The sequence below is a fragment of the Schistocerca gregaria genome, chromosome X (assembly GCF_023897955.1).
Source record: "Schistocerca gregaria isolate iqSchGreg1 chromosome X, iqSchGreg1.2, whole genome shotgun sequence".
In the NCBI taxonomy this organism is placed as follows: Eukaryota; Metazoa; Arthropoda; class Insecta; order Orthoptera; family Acrididae; genus Schistocerca; species Schistocerca gregaria.
Genome location: NC_064931.1, coordinates 77,923,500 through 77,939,619, shown reverse-complemented (window position 1 = coordinate 77,939,619; position 16,120 = coordinate 77,923,500).

Sequence of the window (16,120 nt, the reverse complement as noted above, 5' to 3'; positions counted from 1 at the left end):
TGAAGGCAAGTTGCCAGCACCTTAAAAATCTCAGTAGACCTGGTATTAGAGTACTATTTAATACAATTTAAGGAATTACATTATAAATTTATTTACCTTTGAAATGAGTGAGGGATCCATCACGCATTACATAAGCCTGAATATCACTGAAAGGGAAAAATAGTGGAACCACACAGTTATTACTGCTCGATGGGGTACTGAAATTGATTTGAAAATGCTTATGCAGTTGTCTGATTGTCATTTGTGCCTCATGTATTGTGCTGGCAATTGCATTTGTGTTTAATGGTTTCAGCTCACTAGTCTTCATATTTGGTCCTGCTTAATATCATAATACACTACTGGCCATTAAAATTGCTACACCAAGAAGAAATGCAGGTGACAAACGAGTATTCATTGGACAAATATATTATACTAGAACTGGCATATGATTACATTTTCACACAATTTGGGTGCATAGATCCTGAGAAATCAGTACCCAGAACAACCACCTCTGCCCTTAATAATGGCTTTGATACGCCTGGGCATTGAGTCAAACAGAGCTTGGATGGCGTGTATAGGCACAGCTGCCCATGCAGCTAGAACACGATACCATAGTTCATCGAAAGTAGTGACTGGCGTATTGTGACGAGCCAGTTGCTCGGCCACCATTGACTAGATGTTTTCAATTGGTGAGATATCTGGAGAATGTGCTGGCCAGGGGAGCAGTCGAACATTCTCTGTATCCAGAAAGGCCCATACAGGACCTGCAACATGTGGTCGTGCATTATCCTGCTGAAATGTAGGGTTTCGCAGGGATCGAATGAAGGGTAGAGCCATGAGTCGTAACACATCTAAAATGTTACATTGACTGTTCAAAGTGCCATCAATGCGAACAAGAAGTGACCGAGATGTGTAACCAATGGCACCCCATACCATCACACTGGCTGATATGCCAGTATGGTGATGACGAACACACACTTTCAATGTGTGTGCATCGCGATGTCACCAAACACAGATGCGACCATCATGATGCTGTAAACAGAACCTTGATTCATCCGATAAAATGATGTTTTGCCATTCATGCACCCAGGTTTGTCGTTGAGTACACCATCACAGACACTACTGTCTGTGATGCAGCGTCAAGGGTAACTGTAGCCATGGTCTCCGAGCTGATAGCCCATGCTGCTGCAAACGCCATCAAACTGATGGTTGTTGTCTTGCAATCGTCCCCTTCTGTTGAATCAGGGATCAAGACGTGGTTGCTCGATCCGTTACAGCAATGTGGATGAGATGCCTATCATCTTGACTGCTAGTGATACGAGGCCATTGGGATCTAGTACAGCATTCCATATTACCCTCCTGAACTTACCGATTCTATATTCTACTAACAGTCATTGGATCTCTACCAACGCGAGCAGCAATGTCAGGATACGTTAAATCACACTCACAATAGGTTACAATCTGACCTTTATCAAAGTCGGAAACATGATGGTACGCATTTCTCCTCCTCACAACGGCATTTCACCAGGCAACACCGGTCAACTGCAGTTTATGTAAGAGAAATTGGTTGGAAACTTTCCTCATGACAGCACATTGTAGGTGTTGCCACTGGCGCCAACATTGTGTGAATACTCTGAAAAACTAATCATTTGCATGCCCCAGCATCCTCTTCCTGTCAGTTAAATTTCATGTCTGTAGCATATCATCTTTGTGGTGTAACAATTTTAGTGGCTAGTAGTGTAACAATTAATGTACTGTGTATGTATGGGAAGCATATTCAATTCGATTCCAGTTCCCATGTAAATGTAGTAAGTGATACTATGAAAAAATATGGGTATTGGTCAACTGTAGGGCTTCTGATTGCTGACATAACTGTACAGCAATCGCACGTCAGCACAGCTGATAAGCAATCGTCTAAATAGAGGATTGCCAACTTCGATATATGATCCCATGACTGTAAACATTAAATCCTGTAAATGCTGTAATCATAAAATCCTGACACATGAAAGTTTGAGTAGGTCACTCTATTTACATTACTCTACTTTTAATGTTCTTGCTACATAACAGTTGGCAGGAGAGAAAACATAAAATTTTGCTGATTCGCAAGGTTCAGTCTCATTCCTGCTAAGCAAATAAGAATAGTTTGTTGGGGTGGAAAGGTGGGCTCTAAGGAAGCATGAAGGAATTATCTTCCCTCCCAACTACATTTTGTTACATACAACCACATGTGTATATTGTCAGGACCACCATGGAAACTGCTGCTCCAAAGTCCTGCAATCAAACCGTCACTAGTGTAAGTTAAACTCATATTTCTTCTGCTCCAAAAGCGTGTAATATTACACACACCTGGTACATATTTGTTCATCCATTCTCTCAGATTTGGATGATCAGCTTTTTCCAGTGGAATATTAGCCTCCTTCAAAGCTTGAGTTGTTGATATAATGAATTCTTCTTCATTGGTTTTTGCTCATTTTGTCACTGCACAGATGTCTATGAGAGTAACTTGTTTTTTGACACCTGTCATTGTTAGCACTTTCTCCTTGTTCTGCTTATGGGAAGAACTGTTATTAATATGTTTTAGGACTTTGACCTTTCTGTGCTACTCAATTTCCACATTGCAATATTTGCGCATAAATATCTTTCTAGCTTTGTCAAACACCTAAAATCCTTCTGATGAAAGTTCTTTTTCTCAAGCAAAAACCCTCTCTACCATATTAATAAATGGCAGCACAAAGACAAATCACAAAATATGACAATTTCCAACATGCAATACAGAGCCATGTCAAATAATGCAACAGACATGGTAGAATGCCCTACTTGTCAGTGCAGGAAATGAATACTCAGTATGATATATCAATATACAGTGTACTAAAGTCATCAATATAAAGATTTCATTGCCATAACTCGAAATGAACTTCTGCATTAACTTCAGATGATGTGATTCCACACTATTTCATTGATTATTTAAAAATATTGCTTAAAGATAAATAGTTTTTCATTTTGAAGAAAATTTTGTAAATATTTGACAATTGCATATTTTGTGAAAATCAGATGCCTCTAATCATCAAAAATTCTTCATCATTTCTTATTCATTATGAGACCTACCCCTTCATTATCCCTGTCTCGTTTGTGTTGATAACACTGTACTGACATGATCAGAAGCCCTGTTCTTCCTCCCACCTTATTTTACTATTCCCATTATATCTAACCTCACCCTATCCATTTCTCTTTTTAAATGCTCTGCCCTACCAGACTGGATGAGGGATCTTACATTCCTGTGTCTGACATGGTGAATACCAGTTTCATTTCTCCTAAAGACAACATCCAACATCTTCCTGCATAGTCAACATCCAGAAATGTGACTGGGGCACTATTTTCCTTCTGTAATATTTTCTCAAATGGAATGCCATCATAATTAAGCTATACAGCACAACTTCAGGTTCTCAGGAACTATGATCACTCTAGTCTTCCATACTTTCAGCCTTACAAGTCCAGATCAGTCAATCATACAGAATGGTGCCCCTGCAATACTGAATAGGCTGCTTCTCCTGTTCCTGATGTTCATTCACAGCATTGGGAGATGAAAGCTAGATCAAAGGCAAACTGAAAATTTTTGTATGTTTGTCTGGCCCCTGCACAGATACCCCTCTAATGTGATTGCACTTACTGTACAGCGATCTGTATAACAGAGGTGTGAAAGCAGCCTCACCTTGATTTGTACATGGAATGAAAGTATAAGGTTTATGAAACATAAAAAAATAGCTCTACTGTGAGATAAAAACAAAACAATAACCAAAATAAAGACAGTTTGTATGAAAGTGTACATCCATGCACATCTGTGAAATCAGTATTTGATGCTGATGCTGGGTAACTCCAATACCATTGTGATACACCATGTGCACTGCACTACGCTTGGCTGGTTGAGATGCTGCTGAGACCTGTCCCACTGATTAATAGCAGCCCTCTTCTAGTCATACAGTGAAGCTCTGTAAACCAGGACAGGCAGTAATCTGTGGCAGATTTGTTGACAGAGCACAATCTTGTGCAGGTACAAGTGTTTTGGAGAACACTGTTCTGTACACATCTTTGGATGTTATTTATAAAGATCTGTTGTACAACTTATGTGATCAAGATGGGCCTTTATAAATATAGTGTCACAATATGATCAGACTCATTTATGGACTTAATATCTTCAGTTGACATTGTTGGACATTGGCCTCTGCAGCACATGATCCCTATTGTGTTCCCATGTTGACATAGTACCAATGTCAATCCTCATTGCACTGGGCTTAATAGACAAGTTATTTCAAAGAGTATTTCCTAAACACACATGCAGAGTACAAATAGCCTTATAAAAAGCAGATAAAAATCCCAAACACAATAAAAACACCAAAAGGTCCATCCCTCAGACGTCTGCTATGCCACCTGCAAGAAGTTTCAGTATTAAAAACAGGACATGTACAACAGGTAAAAAAAGACAAGCTATGTGGGGAAAAAGTACCAGTTGAGCAAAGTTAAAATCTGTAACCAACTAAAAATGTAAGTTCTTTCTGTGAAATACTTTTCCAGATCAGTAACTCCAAAATCAAGAAGTTAGATACAAAATGCCTAAATAACCATGTCATGATAGTTCTGCATGGTCCAAGAATGATGTATTATGATTTTTTTTTATTCTAGAGGCCATTTCATGTATCTCAGTGGTTGGATGCTAGTATTTTGACTGGACATCACTTTGGCAACTTGTGTACTCCTAATACATACCCAGTATCCAACTGGGGAAAGAGGACTTACAGTTTGACATGGAATCTGAACCATGTATCATTCGTGATGTTCCTTCACAGCATTGAGAGGTGAAAGCTAGATCAAAGGCAAACTGAAAATTTCCATGGTTTGAATGGGATCTGATCCCACAACCTCTCAGTTTTGAGGCACATGTCTTACCACTGAACCACCAGGACTGACAAAGGCTGTTCAGTGCAGCAGCATAATGGATTCTACAGTTACAAGAAGAGATTCACCAAATTTATGTTAAAACTATCTTCTTGCAGTTACTCCAAGTGATAATGTGCAGTGTTTGTTAAACACATGTGATCTGTTATCAATATTTGTAGAATACTTGAAGCCAGATATATTATAGGTATGTAAGCACTATTTGCCTAAAGAAGAGGATGAGTACAACAGAGTGATAAACTTTGGCTGGTGAGTTCATGGTACCAATAAACTACCATCTATGGTGGTGTGTCTGTGCACATCAAAACAAATATCAATGTGAGGGAAGTCGACCTAAGGAATTACACAAATGGAATATTTGTTATGTCAGCTGACATGTCTTAAGTTAACAGAACTATTGTGGAGTGCCTTTGATACATGCATAGGTGACAGAAGGGTACAAAGGAGAGTTTTCTTGAATCTGGTAATCAGGTATGGGCTCTTTGTAGTAAATAGACTTCCAACTAGAGGTGGCGGCTTTTTATCACCATTATAACAAATAATGATAGTTCAGCCTACAAAACAAATTTAGTTGATCCTTTGCACAAATCCAGTGCACTAGCTATGGGGACACACAAAACGACTGTGAGAAATCCGCAGCCACATACATAGTGAGAAGGTTACAAATTTCTCAGAACAGTTGTTACACAGGGAAAGTAAGATACATTTAGAACCTGACTGTCTGAAATTGAATGGTAACAGAAAGCCATGTAAATGGTACCTAATGATGCATTAAAGTGCTTGTTCCAAACACTGAAAACGAAGTATGAAGATATATTTCAACTGTTCATAAGTTCAAATCAAAAGAAAGACAAAAAACTGTCAAAGCAAAGATGTAGTACACACTTTAATTAGCTACCGTAAACTAATAAGCATTATGCAAATCTTGAATTATTGTTCCAAGGCAGCCATAGACATTGAAACTAAATTTTCTGTAATTTCTTAAAGGCTAAAAAGCTATACAGAAAATAAATAAAGGAACAGAATAATAATAATAATAATAATAATAGTAATAGAGAAGAGGAAAATTTGTACTTGCTGCTTAAATGATATCAGCCTGATGATTTTAATGACTATTTCATTAAATTTATTGAAAACATTGTAAATGAAATACCAGACCTGAGAGTGGACCCTGTGCTTACCCTATCAAATAAAACTCACTGCAAAATGGAAAACTGGAAGAAAGTGCAACCTAATGACAGAGTAAATAGTGAAAACTTCAAAACTTTTGGGAAGTGTAGACATCCATGTGATATCCTGTACTATCCTTAATAAAATTGTCACTGAACCAGCACAGCTATTAGCCAAAGCAATAAACAACTGCATATTCACAGGAGTGTCCCCAAACTTTTTGAATCTGGCACAGACAGCATTAGTTTACAAAAACAGAGACTTCTGTCAAGTATCTACATCTACAAGTTGTAGACCAGGCTCGATTATTACAGTCCTAGCCAAGGTAATGGAATGTGGTATGAAAAATCAGATTTTGTATTACTTTGAGGAAAACCATGCTTTTCAAAAAAAGCTACTGCTGCTGCATTGGATTTATTCACAAAAATATAGCTGTCATTTGAGAAGAGAGTCTGTGGCATCCACATTGTGTAACCTCAGTGAAGTGTTTGACTGCACCCCCCACAAAACATTATTTAAACAGTAAATATACAGAGGTGTGGGAGGCACTGTACTAGCTACCTATCAGTGTTACTTACAAAACTGACAGAAGGTGGTATCAGTTGAACAAATAACATCCCAGAAGCAGAAGTTATATCACAGCATGCCAAGAATTTCTGTGATAGGCCCTCTCCTTTTGTTATATTTGTAAATGATCTAATACAAGATGCTCACGCAGTATAATTTGCTAGTGACACTACTCTTATTTCCAAAGGAAATAATTCTACCCAGCTAGTCCTCCAATCAGATGTGATGTTTTTAATGGTGGATCCGATGTGCTATTTGGAATGGACAAGTAGTTGTTCATCTCAAATAAAATGAAAATATACAAAGAAAAAACTCAGAATATTGTTGGCAACCTCAGAAAACATGTGCCTGGGCCATGTAAAAACTGAAAATACTGGATTTTGTGATAGATCAGAAACTTTCATGGGACAGATACAGTACGTACGTAAGAAACTGTCATGTGCAATATACCTCTTGAGGAGGTAGAAAAGAGTAATTACAGTAGAGTATCTAGTAATTATATGTCATTCTGTATTCCAGAGACATATTCGCAATGGACTGTAGCTGTTGAGATCATTCATCACCCTACAAGGACATTCTCTAACTGCAAAAGAAGGTGGTAAGAATTATACACCAAGTAGTAAGCAGGAGCACCACATGCCAGTATTCATTAAATTGGGAATAATTACTGTTTACAGCTACTGTGTATTATTGTTCCTCATCCATGTTAAGGAAAATGTAGGTACATTCAGCAATAGGAGTGAGATATACAGTCAAAACACTCAAATCAGAGAGACCTAGCTGTTAACTGTTGGAAAGAAAGATATATCTTTTCAAAGATTATCATGAGAATGTTCAGTTCAATACCTTGGGAAATGCAGATCTTACCACTGGATAAGTTCAAGAAAAAATTGCAAGAGACTAAAGCAATGGCTGCTATACTCAACACAGAAATTTTTGACTCTAATGACAATGAATGGATCTAATGAACTTTCTCTAAAGTTACTAAATCTGTAAATGAAATACATGTTCATCAAAAATGTATGCTGTACTAAAATGTTTAATTTGTTACATTAGTTGTAACACCATATATTATTTGTATTTATGTAAATCAATATTGTAAATTTGATGCAGCCTGTCCAGGATGGCTGGTGAATGAACAGACCTTGCAATAAATTGATCATTGAGACTGGTCCATGGGTCAAAGGAAATGTCATGTCTGATGAACCACATTTCTTGTTGCACTAGATTAATGGTCATGTCTGGATACATCATAATCCAGGTGAATGGCTACTGAAAGAAAGCACCATGCCATGGATTCATTTTGGTGGGACTGCAATAACTCTGCAGAACATTCATCTGGGCTTCTGTGAAACCAGTGGTAGTAACCAAAGGCACCATGGTAAATGTAGACTACGTAAGCATTACTGCAGATAACCAGCATCTCTTCATGCTAGATGTCTCCCCCCCCTCCCCCCAGTGGCAATGGCATCTATGAACAGGATAACCGTCTGTGTCACAAGACCAGAATCATGATAAGTGTTTTGAGGAGCATAATAATGTTGATGTCTTAGCTACCAAATTCTCCTGTTCTGAAGCTAATGCACTGAAGAGCCAAAGAAACTGGTACTCATGCCTAATATCATGTAGAGTCCCTACGAGCATGCAGAAGAGCCACAACACAACATGGCATGGACTCAACTAATGTCTGAAGTAGTGCTGGTGGAAATTGACATAATGAATCCTGCAGGGCTATTCATAAATCTGTGAGAGTATGAGAACGTTGCAAGGCATCCCAGATATGCACAATAGTGTTTATGTCTAAGGACTTTGGTAGACAGTGGAAGTGTTTAAATCTCAGATGAGTGTTCCTGGAGCCACTCTATAGCAATTCTGGATGTGTGGGGTGTCACATTGTTCTGCTGGAATTGCCCAAGTCTGTTGGAATGCACAGTGGGCATGAATGGATGCAGGTGATCAGACAGGATGCTTAATATGAGTCACCTGTCAGAGTCATATCCAGATGCACACACCCTGTAGTGGATCTGAGAGATGTGTTATTTTCTATCAGATTTGTCGATCCCAAATCTAATGAGGGAAGTTGTAAATGTTTTCTTATATTTTTGTCAGAATATTTTTTGTGAATTGTAATTTGCCTTATTTTATGCTAATTTGCTTATATGTTCAAGAGTGAGAGCATATTGATTAATATTAGTAGATATGACAAATAATATCAAAGAGACAGGTTACAAGTGGAAGCGTGTGTGTTTTGTGAAATGTCTTTGACGCTGGAGTCGTCTTTGACCATAGTCAGTCGACAGTAAACACTCGGTGTGTGACGGTGCAACAATGTACAGGTTCCCATTATAACAATTTGCAAGTGACCAGCAAAAATGAGTTATTCTACTACTTTTTTATATAAACATCAAGAAGGAAGCCCATTTGGAAAAATGGTATTTGAAGCTCCAAAAATGAGGCAAACGCATTGAACCAGGACATTTCCGCAGCCGATGAAACAGCATTATGGAATCATACTTTCACTAGACGACTAAGGCCAATACAAAAAAGTCAAATATCATCTTATAAACATCCATGGAAAAGTGAGTACTGTCACAAAATATGCTAAATTCAAGTATATAAAAACAGTGAGCATATTTCAACCCAACACCATTACAGAGCCTCCACCAGCTTTAGCAGTCCCTGCTGACATGTGGGGTCCTTCCATTCATGAGATTGTCTCAGTACCCATACACATCCATGCACTCAATACAATTTGAAATGAGACTCGTCAGACCAGGCAACATGTTCCCAGTCATCAACAGTCCAATGTCTGTATTGATGGATGCAGGCAAGGCATAAAGCTTCGTGTCATGCAGTCATGAAGGTTGTGTGAGTGAGCCTTTGGTTCTGAAAGCCCATATCAATGATGTTTCATTGAATGGTTCACATGCTAACTCTTGTTGATGGCCAAGCATTGAAATTTGCAGCAGTTTGCGAAAGTGTTGCACCTCTGTCACATTGCATGATTCTCTTCAGTCATCATTGGTCCTGTTCTTGCAGGATCTTTTTCCAGCCACAGCAATGTCAGAGATTTGAAGTTTTACCAGATTCCTGATATTCATGGTACACTTGTGAAATAGTCGTACAGGAAAATCCCCACTTCATCGCTACCTCGGAGATGCTGTGTCCCGTTGCTCATGCACTATAACACCACATTCAAACTCACTTAAATCTTGATAATCTGCCATTGTAGCAGCAGTAACCAATATAACAACTGTGCCAGACACTTGTTGTCTTATATAAGCATTGCCGACCACAGTGCTGCATTCTGCCTGTTTCCATATCTCTGTATTGGGATACACATGCCTAAATCAGTTTCTTTGGGACTTCCATGTAGAACAGGTCAGAAAAAACTTGTGGTTGCTGTTTCTGCACTATCAAACCACAAGCCCCTAGTTCATGGGAAATGCATGACCCTTGCATAGACATATGCTGCCAAACACATCCAGAGATCTCACAAAGACTTGCCAGATTGTACTGTGCAGAATTGCTGCTGTATTGAATTCCAATTTTGGACCAACACAGTATTGAGCAGATATTCATATTGTTTTGGCTCATCAGTGTGTCATAACTAATAACAAACATTCAAGACAGGCATACTTGTTGACATTTTCCCTATTGCATGGATTACTGAAAGCAGTGGTAGTCTTTTTGAGTGCAAATTATTCTATATGCTTTGTTTGATAGAAAACTATCTCATGCTGCTTAAGTTTGATTGAAGACTACACGGAAGATCTACCAATGGTTAGATGAATAAACAGGAAATGGACCAAGAACTATATCCAAAATATGTAATGAGACCATGAATACTGTACACATTGGAGCCTTCTGCAGATTGAATGAGAAAATGTAGCACTTCTCAGGGCTACTATGCATCATTTCAGATCATAGATCATAATTTACCAACATTCCATGGTGCAGATCGTGTTATGTTTTTAGCTTCCCTTCCTTTGCCTTCCCCATTATGTATAGCTGTATATATTTTATTGTTAGTAGAACATTTCACACAAGAATGTAAGCAGTTGGGTGAATGTGTAAGTGTTGGTGTATGAAAATGTTTCTGTATGAGTGTTTTTTCACATAAGACATGTTCATACAGGGTATTTGTTGAAATACAATTTTGTTTACTTGATGTTTAAAATTAGATAAATGTATTTATATTGAGGATTATAATCTTACATTTATTGACTCTGATGCATCAAAAAAAAAACCTAATCCAGGCCAGATTTCTACTGTTCTGTAGAAATTTTGTGATATGCTGGTGCTTTGTTTTTCACACTTCATCCTAAGAAGCAATGTAGAAATGCAACCACATTTGTACAGGTGACAAGTAGGTGATAGGTGGCACTTAGTTACATATAACACGGTATATATAAAGTTTTCAAACTGTGGTACCACAGTGCAAGCAGTGCACACACACACACCCAACACACACACACACACACACACACACACACCACAAATTCTCTCTCTCTCTCTCTCTCTGTCTCTCTCTCTCTCTCTCTCTGTCTCTCTCTCTCTCTCTCTCTCTGTCTCTCTCTCTCTCCTCTCTCTCTCTCTCTCTCTCTCTCTCTGTCTGTCTCCTCTCTCTCTCTCTCTCTCTCTCTCTCTCTCTCTCTCTCTCTCTCTCTCTCTCTCTGTCTCTCTCTGTCTCTCTCTCTCTCTCTCTCTCTCTCTGTCTCTGTTTCTCTCCTTCTTTCTCTCTACTGTTTTGGACTGATAAGTGTGGATTATAGAATGTTTAGAAAATGAAGTTTCTTCATGTAATGATAGCTAGGTAAAATAAAAATTTAAGACTTAAGTTGATCCATCAAACTAATAATCAGAAAATTGAGTGATTCATAACATCTTATTTATTGTGCTGTACAGAATATTATCACATATCAGTTTCTTCTGCAGTACCACCTACATGGAGAGTGGAACCCCCACGATATGGAGGTAATAGCTGGACAACGTGTCACACTGGCCTGTGCTGCGGAGGGGTCTCCAGCACCACATATTCCACTGGATGAAGGACACGGGTTCCCTGCCTCCTCAGTATCAGGAACTGGATAACACAAGATGAACTACAAGTGTGTAAGGCAGTCCAAAGTGTCCCAAAATTAACAGACAAAGTTTATGGCAATAATCTTGCTTGTTGTTACAGCATCTATGCTTAAATCAAACAACGGAAAATCCAGGATGGAATGTAACAATATTAGAGAAGGAAAGTTGCTACACACCATATATCGGAGATGCTGAGTCATGATAGGCACAACAAAAAGATTCACACAATTATAGCTTTTGGCCATTAATACCTTTGTCAACAATAGACACACACACACACACACACACACACACACACACACACACACACACACACATATTCATACAAATGCAAACTGCACACATCTGCAGTCTCAGGAAACTGAAACGACACTGCAAGCAGCAGCACCAGTGCATGATGGGAGTAGCAACTGGGTGGGGGTAAGGAGGAGGCTGGGGCAGGGATGGGGAGGAATAGTGTAGTGGGAATGGTGGACAGTAAAGTGCTGCAGTTTAGACAGAGGGCAGCTGAGAAGGGAAGTAGCAGAAAGGACAGATATAAAATGAAATTAAAAGACGGGGTATGGTGGTGAAATGACAGCTGTGTAGTGCTGGAATTGGAACAGAGAGGGGGCTGGCTGGGTGAGGACAGTGACTAACGAAGGTTGAGGCCAGGAGGGTTACAGGAGCGTAGGATGTATTGCAGGGAAAGTTCCCACCTGTGCAATTCAGAAAATCTGGTGTTGGTGGGAAGGATCCATATGACACAGGCTATGAAGAAGTCATTGAAATGAGGGATATCATGTTTGGCAGCACGTTCAGCAACAGGATGGTCCACTTGTTTCTTGGCCACAGTTTGTCAGTGGCCACAGCTTGTTGGTTGTCATGCCTACATGGAATGCAGCACAGTAGTTGTGGCTTAGCTTGTAAATCACATGACTGATTTCACAGGTAGCCCTGCCTTTGATCGGATAGGTGATGTTAGTGACTGGACTGGTGTAGATGGTGGTAGGAGGATGTATGGGACAGGTCTTGCATCTAGGTCTACTACAGGGATATGAGCCATGAGGTAGGGGGTTGGGAGCAGGGGTTATGTAAGGATGGATGAGTATATTGTGTAGGTTCAGTGGACGGCAGAACACCTCTCCATCAGTAATATCAAAGCTGTGAAGTCATTTTTAGAACTGTCCCCATGACATTTATGGCCAACTTCATCTCCTGGCTGACATTTAAATGTTAATGTGTCAAAAATACAGATAATTAAGAAAGACACTTGTCAGTACTGATAATGTATATTATATCTATTTTGTCATCTGTGTTTGCGCTCAGATAGGTGGTTTAGCTAACAGGCAATGTCATGATGCATTTATTGTACTGTAAGAAATGCTAACAATGTGAGATGAGATCTCCTTAGATATAAAATTACCCAATAGAACAGTGCTTAGTATAAATTTTGAAATTTCTTGTCAGTTCATGAAGGGTCTACAAACTCTACCATTGACTACTAACTGAATATAGTTTCCTGAAATCTATCACCATATGATCTTTCTCAAATGTATCTGCATTTATAAGACAGATAAGCAGAACACTTTTCTTTTTTGTATTCATGATACCAGCCATAATAAAACTATTCCCCATAGTATGCAGAAGGTATGTGACAAACGGTTTACCTTCAGACTTTTTTTCAAAAAGAATTCAGTAATCTTGATCCCAAATAAGGCAAGTATTGGCAGGTGTGAATACTGCTGAACTATTTGTTTCATAAGTAATGGTTGCAAAACAGTAACACTCATTATTTACAGGAGAGCTGAAAGACTGCTAGATGTCAACGTTGGGCATGTTCAGTTTGGGTCCCAGAAAAATGCAAAAGATCAAACTGACCCTATAATTTATGGTAGAAGGAAGACTGAAGGAGGGCAAAGCTGTGTTTACAAAATTTCTAGGAAAGATTTTTACAATGTTGACTAGGCTACATACTTTTAAATGCTCAAGGTAGCAGGGATAAAATACAGGAAGTGAAATGTTATTTACCTTTGTTAAGATCGAGTCCCAGACGATTTCTGGGACTTTATCTTCAAAGAGGCAGTGGAGATATGTCTGCACAACAATTTAGTAAACAGGGATAGCGGTTTTCAGCTCAGTGTAGCATAGAATCCCACAATTGACAAAATACGTCAGGAATGTTCTGATCTGAAGGCAGCGGCATCCGCAGACAGATTGGATAGCCACCGAGTCTCGACGCCAGACCACGCCGCAGCCCCCCACTACCACCTATGTGGTATCCCCTTATCCCCTTCCGGAGGAACATGATTGGCCAGCCTACAGAAGCAAACAATGGCCTACCAGCTATATAGATATGTAGAACACAGTATCCCGACGCTTCACCAGAAGATGATGGGTACGAAACTCATTGAAACGTTGCGACAAGATGACACCACCACTCAGACCCGAAAAGAATTCATCAGTGGAATATGCTGAGAAAGACTTCAGTTGCATATATCACACCTCTATGGGGAGGATATCCAGTGCATCTACAAGATGCTGCAGAATCTACGAATCAAGAAGGGAAGGCTGCTCAGCACATTAGCCTTCTTGCTGAGGTGTTGGGATAAGGAAGTGATGCCGCAGTTTGTGAACTTGTGGCATCCTGTCACACGACGAGGACAAAATGCATATTACAACTGGCTGGTTCAGCCTTGGTACGGGAACACATACGTGTTACCAGAATGGAACTCAACAAGAACGCCAAGAACACCACCTGTACCTAGCTTCCACTGTCCCAGCACACACTTCGGGTGGCTGGCCGGCAACATGTATGAAAGCAGTGAGCTCTACAAGAAGAAATCCACCAACAAACAGTGCGAGAAGTTCCTCAGACTTCCAGGTGGACGTCAACAGGAGGAGAAAGCCAGCAATATTAAGACTGTCATCAATCTGACAAAGAGAGCACTGGATGAGCCAACAATCTGTGTGCTGTTGGAAGGCCTGAACTTTGCTCTGATTCCAAGAACATTACCAAAATGTGACCTCGTCAGCAATGTTGAGCAAGCCATATGTGGACTCCCTCTGAGAGCAGCCAAGGAAGTGAGGAGGGAGACCATCAGGGTACTCAAGAAAGCAAGAATGCTGAGGAACAACATTATGGCAGAAGATCACAAGCCCCTGTTGAACCTTCGTGATGACAAGCATATAGTGTTCTTAGTAGCAGACAAAGGGAATGCAACAGTCCTCCTGAATTCAGAAGATTACTGGCAGAAGATCGACACCTCACTGCAAGATCCAACATTCAAAGAAGTGGGGAAAGACATGACTACTTCTGTTATGTGCAAGACCATCGATCTTCTCAACAGCTCAGGACTTGACAGGAAGCTTTACTCTCAGCACCGGTTCCACCGCAACTATATGGCCTCCCGAAGATCCATAAGGAGTATATTGAACACCATAAATTCTCTTGTGTATGGTGTAGCCAGGCACCTAGCACAGCTGTTAAAACCACTCGTGGGTTGCTGTCCTCACCATGTCAAGAACTCGACCAAATTTGTTAAGACACTCCGAGGGTTATGCCTGGATGAGAATGATCTACTAGTCAGCTTTGATGTCACTTCTCTTTTCACCTGAGTGCCACTGGATGATTCTTTAGCTCTACTGGAAGATCACTTTGATGAGGACATACTCAGACTTTTTCATCTCGTGTTAACCACAACATACTTCAAATGTGGTGCGAAATTCTATGAGCAAACAGATGGTGCTGCCATGGGTTCCCCCCTGGCCCCAGGTATTGCCAACTTGTACATGTGGCACTGAACACTGCCCACCATAAACCAAAGGTGCTCTACAGATACATAGACGACACTTTTGTAGTGTGGCCCCTTGGCAAGGAAAAACTACAGTAGTTCCTACGCCACCTCAGTGGCATACATGGCAGCATCAAATTCACCATGGAGGTGGAAGAGAATGGCTGCCTTCCCTTCTTGAATATTTTGATCAAGAAAAATCCATACAATATGTTGGAACACTCAGTCTACAGGAAGAAGATGCACATGGACTTATATCTCAATGCTCGGAGCTGCCACCACCCAGCACATCATAACTTGGTACAAAACACCTTAGTACAAAGAGCCAGGTTGATCTGTGACAGCAAGAGTTTGCTGCGTGAGTTAGCACATCTGTGGGAAACCTTCTAAAAGAACGAGTACACCAAGACACAAATAAGATGCGCCTTGCGGGCAGACAGGAAGCGGGAGGAGAAACCAGAAGATGATGTAGCAAAACATGTGGCCTTTCTACCATTTGCTGGATCACCGACAGCCAACCTGGCAAGAATATTAAAGAAGCATGAAATAACGACCACCTTTCATGCACCGCAGAAAGTAAAAGATACACTTGGCTC